Raw genomic sequence first — 9,420 nt, 5'->3', positions numbered from 1 at the left:
ATTTTAATTAACCGGTGTGCATTGTTAAAAGTTAACTTGTTGAATTTCTTTCCTTAATGCGTTTGAGCGAATCAGTTGTGTTGTGACAAGGTAGGGTTGGTATACAGAAGACAGCACTATTTGATAAAGACCAAGTCCATATTATGGCAAGAACAGCTCAAATCAAATAAGCAAAGAGAAAAGACAGTCAATCATTATTTTAAGACATGAAGGTCAGTCAATCTGGAAAAGTTTCTTTAAAAAAAAACCCATCTAGAGCTATGAGGAAACTGGCTCTCATGAGGACCGCCACAGGAAAGGAAGACACAGAATTACCTCTGCTGCAGAGGATAAGTTCATTAGAGTTACCAGACTCAGAAATTGCAGCCCAAATAAATGCTTCACAGAGTTCAAGTTTTATTTTATTTATTTAACTAGGCAAGTCTGTTAAAAACAAATTCTTATTTTCAATGACAGCCTAGGAACTGTGGGTTAACTGCCTTGTTCAGGTGCAGAACAACAGATTTGTACCTTGTCAGCTCGGGGATTCAATCTTACAACCTTTCGGTTACTAGTCCAACACTCTAACCACTAGGCTATGCTGCCTAGTAAGAGACACATCTCAACATCAACTGTTCAGAGGAGACTGTGTGAATCAGGCCTTCATGGTCAAATTGCTGCAAAGAAACCATTACTAAAGGACACCAATAAGAATAAGAGACTTGCTTGGGCCAAGAAACACGAGCAATGGACATTAGACCGGTGGAAATCTGTCCTTTGGTCTGGTGTCCAAATTGGAGATTTTTGGTTCCAACCGCCATGTCTTTCTGAGATGCGGTGTGGGTGAACGGATAATCTCTGTATGTGTATTTCCCACCATAAAGCATGGAGGAGGAGGTGTTATGGTGTGGGGGGGGCTTTGCTGGTGACACTGTCTGTGATTTATTTAGAATTCAAGGCACACTTAACCAGCAAGGCTACCACAGCATTCTACAGCGATACGCCATCCCATCTGGTTTGGGCTTAGTGAGACTATCATTTGTTTTTCAACATGACAATGACCCAACACACTTCCAGGCGGTGTAAGGGCTATTTTACCAAGAATGTAAGTGTTGGAGTGCTGCATCAGATGACTTGGCCTCCACAATCACCGACCTCAACCAAATTGAGATGGTTTGGGATGAGTCGGACCGCAGAGTGAAGGAAAAGCAGCCAACAAGTGCTCAGCATATGTGGGAACTCCTTCAAGACTGTTGGAAAAGCATTGCAGGTGAAGCTGGTTGAGAGAATGCCAAGTGTGCAAAGCCGTCATCAAGGCAAAGGGTGGCTACTATATTTAGATTTTTTTAAACACCTTTTTGGTTACTTTATGATTCCATATGTGTTGTTTCATAGTTTTGAGGTCTTCACTAGTATTCTACAATGTAAAAAAATAGTAAAAATAAAGAAAAACCTTTGAAGGAGTAGGTGTTCTTAAACTTTTGACTGGTAGTGTACATTCTCCTGTTCTATTGTTTTTAAAAAAACTTTTTTTTCATTGTCTAGCATCTATTGGCATTATCCTAGTCAATTTGCAATGCAGGATAGTTTTTACATCTTTACATCTCCCCTCTTTCTAAATTTCTAACAGATGTTTTCATATCTGTCCATGAAACCCCTTGCATGTGTTGTGCCGCAAATTGCATTTTGGAACATTCACGCGTAGGCCTACCACCATGTGCACATTGCTGCACCTAAAATATGAAGAAATGATAGTTTATCAACATTTTAAGCTAAACGTTCTGATCTATTCCATCAGCCTTATTAATTGATACGCGTATACCTCCACTACACTGATTTGATACACATCGTGGGGATTAAGAAGTGAGTATACGCAATGCCCCTGAAAAATAAGTGGGTATATATGGCATATACCTGCGCATACCCTCCACTACACCACTGTTTGTCATTTTAAGGAACTATCGTTTTAACTAATGTTTGATGAACATTCATTAATATATTTGATGACGTGATTAAAAAGAAGGAATAGTATTCTCATTATTTCATCATTAAATGATTAAACATTCTGTGCCAGATAGAACTTTCCCATTGGGCACAGATGTCAACTCAACATCTATTCAAATCAAATCTTATTGGTCACATACACATGTTTAGCAGATGTTATTGTGGGTGTAGCGAAATGCTTGTGTTTCTAGCTCCAACAGTGCAGTAATATCTAACAAGTAATACCTAACAATTTCACAACAATACACACACAAGACACACAAATGTAAAGTAAAGGAATGGAATTAAGAATAATCCCAAATTGGTTCTACGTAATTTAATTGAAATGACTGTCACGACTTCAGCCGAAGTCGGTCCCTCTCCTTGTTCGGGCGGCGTTCGGCGGTCGACGTCACCGGCCTTCTAGCCATCACCGATCCACTTTTCATTTACCATTTGTTTTGTCTTTGTTTTTACACACCTGGTTTCAATTCCCCAATTACATGTTCATTATTTAACCCTCTGTTTTCCCCATGGTTTCTTTGCGTGTTTGTTTTATGTATTTCGGTCCTTTTGTGTGGGCTTGGTATTACTACATGTATTTGGTAATTTTGAGTAAAGTTACTTTTATTACTCATCTCTGCTGTCCTGCGCCTGACTCCTCTGCACCAGCTACACCCAGACCTTGACAATGACGTGGAAACAACGTTGATTCAACCACTGTGTGACTAGTGGGTTATGGCTGAACCCAGATTGACATTTCTGAGCCATAAGATTATATCTGCCATTGCACCCCCACATTTCACTGCAATTATCCGGTGTATGTGACAATTAAACATAAACAAAAAACGTAAAGACTGATTTATAAATGTCTTAGGATTTTGAAACTCTGCACTTTAGGTAGCTAAGGTGAGGATCTTATTGGCTTATGAAATGATAATTCACAAAAAAACTGTTCTGAGATCTGGGATATGAAAACGTCAATCTCAGAACTATGCTTTGCGCAGATAGAACCTTACAGTCGAAGGTCTCGAATTGTCAACCTGTGTGCGGAGAGAGGCTTTGGATAGACAGATGCTGTGTTCAAGACAACTCGGAACTCGAGAAACTCTGGAATTTGTTGATGTTTTCAAGACAACTGTGAACTCGAAAAGAAAATAGGTCAAATCGTAACGTCAGTGATCTTCAGGTCAGAGACATAGACTGACCAGATGAAAGCTATGGTCACTTTTTAAATCCACTTCAATAAGTGTAGATGAAGGAGAATAAATATGTTGAAGAAGGATTTTTAAACCTTGAGACACGGATCATGTGTGCAACTCAATATTAGGAAGGTGTTTTTAATGATTTGTTCACTCAGTGTATATTGTATATTTTAATATTGGGAACTTGGAACTCTTCTGACATCTGACTTCAGTGCGTTCAATATTAGGAAGGTGTTATTAATGATTTGTTTACTCTGTGTATATTGCATATTTTAATATTGTATTATCTTAAAAGTGATTTGCTAGTTTAGGATTTTACTATTTGAAAATGATTTATGATTTGTGTTATGATTGTAAATTGCTGTATAATTCGGTCTATGACTGCGAGAAACAAATACATTCTACTACTACAGTACTACTTCTTCTCCACTTGGAAGGTATCAGAATCAACCAATAGGAAGCTCTACGCAAAAAACATATGCACATTTTAACTCTGAGGTTCTTTGTTGTCTTGAAAGCACCATTGAACAAAGTCATATATCAGATGTCGGAAGAGTTCCAAGTTCCCAGTGGTCTTGAACTTGGCATCTAACTTGGAAAATCGTTGAAGAAATATGAGCTCCAAGTTTCCCACTTGAAAAGTATCAGAATCAACCAATAGGAAGTTCTACACAAAACAACGTACCCAAATTTCAACTCGGAAGTCACAGGTTTCCGAGTTGTCTTGATGGAACCAACTTGGAAAGTATCAGACTCAACCAATTGGAAGCTCTACGAAAGAAAAACGTACACAAATTTGAACTTGGCGGTTCTGAGTTGTCTTGAAGCATCAGCTTGTGAACACTGAGGACAGTGACTCATTATGTGGGCTCAGCATCTGTGAAGGGGACACGGGCATGGGACACACAGGACATGGGAGGGTAGGGGGGGATGGGGGGGACCTGCGAGATGTCACCAAACAATAGCATCATGCACAATGCTGCCAAGTGGGACAGTTCGTGTCACTTACTCATCATTGGGCTTTTGTTTCAAATGCATCTTTCACTCTGAGTAACCTACCAACCATTACAGCTAGCCAATGTAAGCTATAGGATGAAAATAACAGCTTGACAGCTACAGTGCATTCGGAAAGTATTCAGATCCTTTGACTTTTTCCAAATTTTGTTACATTACAGCCTTATTCTAACATGGATTAAATAGTATTTTCACCTCATCAATCTACACACAATACCCCATAATGACAAAGCAAAAACAGGTTTTTAGAATTTTTTGCAAATTTCAACAACAAAAAACGGAAATACAACATTTACATAAGTATTCAGACCCTTTGCTCAAGACTTTGTTGAAGCACATTTGGCAGCGATTACAGCCTCGAGTCTTCTTGGGTATGATGCTACAAACTTGGCAAATCTGTATTTGGGGATTTTCTCCTATTCTTCTATACAGATACTCTCAGGCTCTGACAGGTTGGATGGGGAGCGTTGTGTACTTAGGGTTGTTGTCCTGTTGGAAAGTGACCCTTCGCCCCAGTCTGAATTCCTGAGCGCTCTGGAGCAGGTTTTCATTAAGGATCTCTCTGTACTTTGCTCCGTTCATCTTTCCCTCAATCCTGACTAGTCTCCCAGTCACTGCGTTGAAAAAACATCCCCACATCATGATGCTGCCACCACCATGCTTCATCGTAGGGATGGAGCCAGATTTCGTCCACATGTGACACTTTGCATTCAGGCCAAAGAGTTCAATCTTGGTTTCATCAGACCAGAGAATGTTGTTTCTCATGGTCTGAGAGTCCTTTAGGTGCCTTTTGACAAACTCCAAGAAGGCTGTCATGTGCCTTTTACTGAGGAGTGGCTTCCGTCAGGCCACTCTACCATAAAGGCCTGAAATGTTCTCCCATCGCCACAGATGAACTCTGGAGCTCTGTCAGAGTGAGCATTGGGTTCTTGGTCCCCTCCCTGACCAAGGCCCTTCTCCCCCGATTGCTCAGTTTGGCTGGGCGGCCAGCTCTAGGAAGAGTCTTGGTGGTTCCAAACTTCCATTTAAGAATGATGGAGGCCACTGTGTTCAATGCTGCAGACATTTTTTGGTACCCTTCCCCAGATCTGTGCCTCGACACAATCCTGTCTCGGAGCTCTACGGACAATTCTTTCGACCTCATGGCTTGGCTTTTGCTCTGACATGCACTGTCAACTGTGGGACCTTATACAGACAGGTGTGTGCCTTTCCAAATCATGTCCAGTCAATTGAACTTACCACAGGTGGACTCCAAACAAGTTGTAGAAATATCTCAAGGATGATCAATGGGATCAGGATGCACCTGAGTTCAAATGTCAGTCTCATAGCAAAGGGTCCTAATACTTATGTAAATAAGGTATTTCTGTTTTTTATTTTTAATAGATTTGCTAACAATTCTAAAAACGTGTTTTCGCTTTGTCATGACGGGGTATTGTGTGTAGATTGTTGAGAATTTGTTTTATTTGGAAAAAGGGAAGGGGTCTGAATACTTTCTGAATGTTTTTATTTGACAATAAGTAGTAACCATTGGTGAAGCTATAGTTAAGTAGCTTTAAATTATGTGTTCTTGTTTGTGGACGTGAACATTTTATGTCAAGTAAATTAAACGATTATGATGACGAAACATGTATCAATGTGACGACAGCAAAACGCCACAGTAGATTGCGTCATTGTGCTTGGATGACTACATCGTCCTAACATTATGAACAGGCAGTTTGCGACTGTCTGGGCAGACTCACTCTCATGTGGGTCTCCAACAGTAGCCTAAGTGTCTGTTTATGTTATCATGCCAGCTCCTTGTCTCTCAATGTCATTCCAAGCATGTTTGGCTCACTTGACAATGACATCATTGGAGTTGACAAGAGCACAAACAGTTCTGGGACCAGGCTACTCCAATAGTAAGTAGGTGTTTACTTCCCTAAGGTACATTTGGGATTCAGCTACAAACTTCTACCAGATCAATAAAGTGGACAAAGGCTGGTAAGCTTTGGTGAAGAGTGCTGCCAGACATCAGACAGCACTAGGACCCATTGCGAGTGGGAGTTGACTTCTGACATGACACCACAGTACCACCCTATGGCATCGTCCGGGACTGTCTAAGACTCATTGCTGCAGAATTAAGGGGGCTTCGTGCCCCCTTAAAGTGTATTATTGTTCTACTGCACATTTAGATCAATAAATATTTTGATGAACTACATCAGCATTGTCTCTTTTTTTTAGGTGTCAGCACACGCACATGCAAACACCGGGCCTTTTTAAATCCATAAAAGAAAGGCCCTATCTGTCTGTGTGAGTGTGTGAGTGTGTGAGTGTGTGAGTGAGTGAGTGAGTGAGTGAGTGAGTGAGTGAGTGAGTGAGTGAGTGTGTGAGTGAGTGTGTGAGTGTGTGAGTGTGTGAGTGTGTGAGTGTGTGAGTCAGAGAGACAGAGAGACAGAGAGACAGAGAGAGAGAGAGAGAGAGAGAGAGAGAGACAGACAGACAGACAGACAGACAGACAGACAGACAGACAGACAGACAGACAGACAGACAGACAGACAGACAGACAGACAGACAGACAGACAGACAGACAGACAGACAGACAGACAGACAGACAGAGAAGCAGATCACAAGCAGACACCTTGTTGTAAGGACACTTCCACAGAGTGAGTAACACTCTACACTGGACTGCAAGAATGCCCTGATGCAATTCACAATATATATATATATTTATTTTGATCTCGTTTTAGTCAGATTTTCTTAAATAAGATATTACTATTGGATGTATCATGAGAACTAACTTCAAGCAGATAAGCAGCTCATACAGTAAGAAAGACATTGGCCACATACATCGTTTAGGTTTGTTATGGAGAGCAAGGCCCAGTTCCAATTTGATGCTGCCTCCTAGGGGCTGCCTTCAAATGTACATCAAACCACATACAGGCTGCTACTAGTAGCAATGTACTGCCTCTGCTCTAAACTGGATTCTTAAAAAAAAAAAAACTTTATTTAACCAGGTAGGCTGGTTGAGAACAAGTTCTCATTTACACCTGCGACCTGGCCAAGATAAAGCAAAGCAGTGCGACACAAACAACAACACATAGTTACACATGGAATAAACAAGAGTACAGTCAATAACACAATAGAAAAAAAAGAAACTCTATATACAGTGTGTGCAAATGGCGTGAGGAGGTAAGGCAATAAATAGGCCGTAGTAGCGAAGTAATTACAATTTAGCAAATTAACACTGGAGTGATAGATGAGCAGATTATGATGTGCAAGTAGAAATACTGGTGTGCAAAAGAGCAGAAAAGTAAATAAAAACAATATGGAGATTAGGTAGGTAGATTGGGGGGCTATTTCCAGATGGGCTATGTACAGCTGCAGCCATCGGTTAGCTGCTCAGATAGCTGATGTTTAAAGTTAGTGACTGAAATATAAGTCTCCAGCTTCAGCGATTTTTGCAATTCGTTCCAGTCACTGGCAGCAGAGAACTGGAAGGAAAGGCAGCCAAAGCAGGTGTTGGCTTTGGGGATGACCAGTGAGATATACCTGCTGGAGCGCGTGCTACGGGTGGGTGTTGTTTTCGTGACCAGTGAGCTGAGATAAGGTGGTGCTTTACCTAGCATAGACTTATAGATGACCTGGAGCCAGTGGGTCTGGCGATGAATTTGTAGCGAGGGCCAGCCGACTAGAGCATACAGGTCGCAGTGGTAGGTGGTGTAAGGGGCTTTGGTGACAAAACGGATGGCACTGTGATAGACTGCATCCAGTTTGTTGAGTAGAGTATTGGAAGCTATTTTGTAAATGACAGTCGAGGATCGGTAGGATAGTCAGTTTTACGAGGGTATGTTTGGCGATGTGAGTGAAGGAGGCTTTGTTGCGAAATAGGAAGCCGATTATAGATTTAATTTTGGATTGAAGATGTTTAATATGAGTCTGGAAGGAGAGTTTACAGTCTAGTCAGACACCTAGGTATTTGTAGTTGTTCACATATTCTAAGTCAGAGCCGTCCAGAGTAGTGATGCTAGCTGGGCGGGCGGGTGTGGGCAGCGAATGGTTGAAAAGCATGCATTTGGTTTTACTAGCGTTTAAGAGCAGTTGGAGGCCACAGAAGGAGTGTTGTATGGCATTGAAGCTTGTTTGGAGGTTAGTTAACACATTGTCCAAAGAAGGGCCAGATGTATACAGAATGGTGTCGTCTGCGTAGAGGTGGATCAGGGAATCACCCGCAGCAAGAGCGACATTGTTGATATATACAGAGAAAAGAGTCGGCCCGAGAATTGAACCCTGTGGTACCCCCATAGAGACTGCCAGAGGTCCGGAGAACAGGCCCTCCAATTTGACACACTGAACTCTGTCTGAGAAGTAGTTGGTGAACCAGGCGAGGCAATCATTGAGAAAGCAAGGCTGTTGAGTCTGCCGATAAGAATACGGTGATTAACAGAGTCAAAAGCCTTGGCCAGGTCGATAAAGACGGCTGCACAGTACTGTCTTTTATCGATGGTGGTTATGATATCGTTTAGTACTGTCACATCCTGACCAGTAAAAGGGGTTATTTGTCATTGTAGTTTGGTCAGGGCGTGGCAGGGGGTGTTTGTTTTGTGTGTTTTGGTGTTTTTGGTTTAGCTTCTATGTTTTCTATTTCTATGTTTAAATCTAGTTTTCTATTTCTATGTTGGGTTTTTGGCAATGACCTCCAATTAGAGGCAGCTGGTTGCCGTTGTCTCTAATTGGAGGCCATATTTAGTGGTGTTTGTTTCACTTGTGTTTTGTGGGTGGTTATTTTCTGTATAGCCTGGGAGCCTTATGGAACTGTTATTGTTGTTTGTTTATTTTCTTTAAGTGTTTTCTTTAAATAAATTAAGAAGATGAGCACTTTCCCCGCTGCGCCTTGGTCCAATCCTTACGACGCCTATGACAGAACCACCCACCAAAAAAGGACCAAGCAGCGGAAGAAGGAGCAGCAGGAGAAATATTTGGAGTCGTGGTCATGGGAGGAGATTTTAGACGGAAAGGGACCCTGGAGGCAGGCTGCGGAGTACCGGCGACCGAAGGAGGAACTGGAGGCAGCAAAGGCAGAGCGGCGCTATTATGAGGCGCTTTATAGGCCCAAAGGCAAGTGTGAGAGGCAGCCGCAAAACATTTTTTGAGGGGGGGGGCACACGGGGAGTTGGGCAGAGTCAGGGTGGAGTCCTGAGCCAACTCCCCGTGCTTACCGGGGGGAGCAGGTGATGAGGAGAGCACCAAGCTATGCAGAAAT

The sequence above is a fragment of the Salmo trutta genome, chromosome 1, assembly GCF_901001165.1.
Source record: "Salmo trutta chromosome 1, fSalTru1.1, whole genome shotgun sequence".
Classification (NCBI taxonomy): domain Eukaryota; kingdom Metazoa; phylum Chordata; class Actinopteri; order Salmoniformes; family Salmonidae; genus Salmo; species Salmo trutta.
This window is presented reverse-complemented; position numbering follows the sequence as displayed.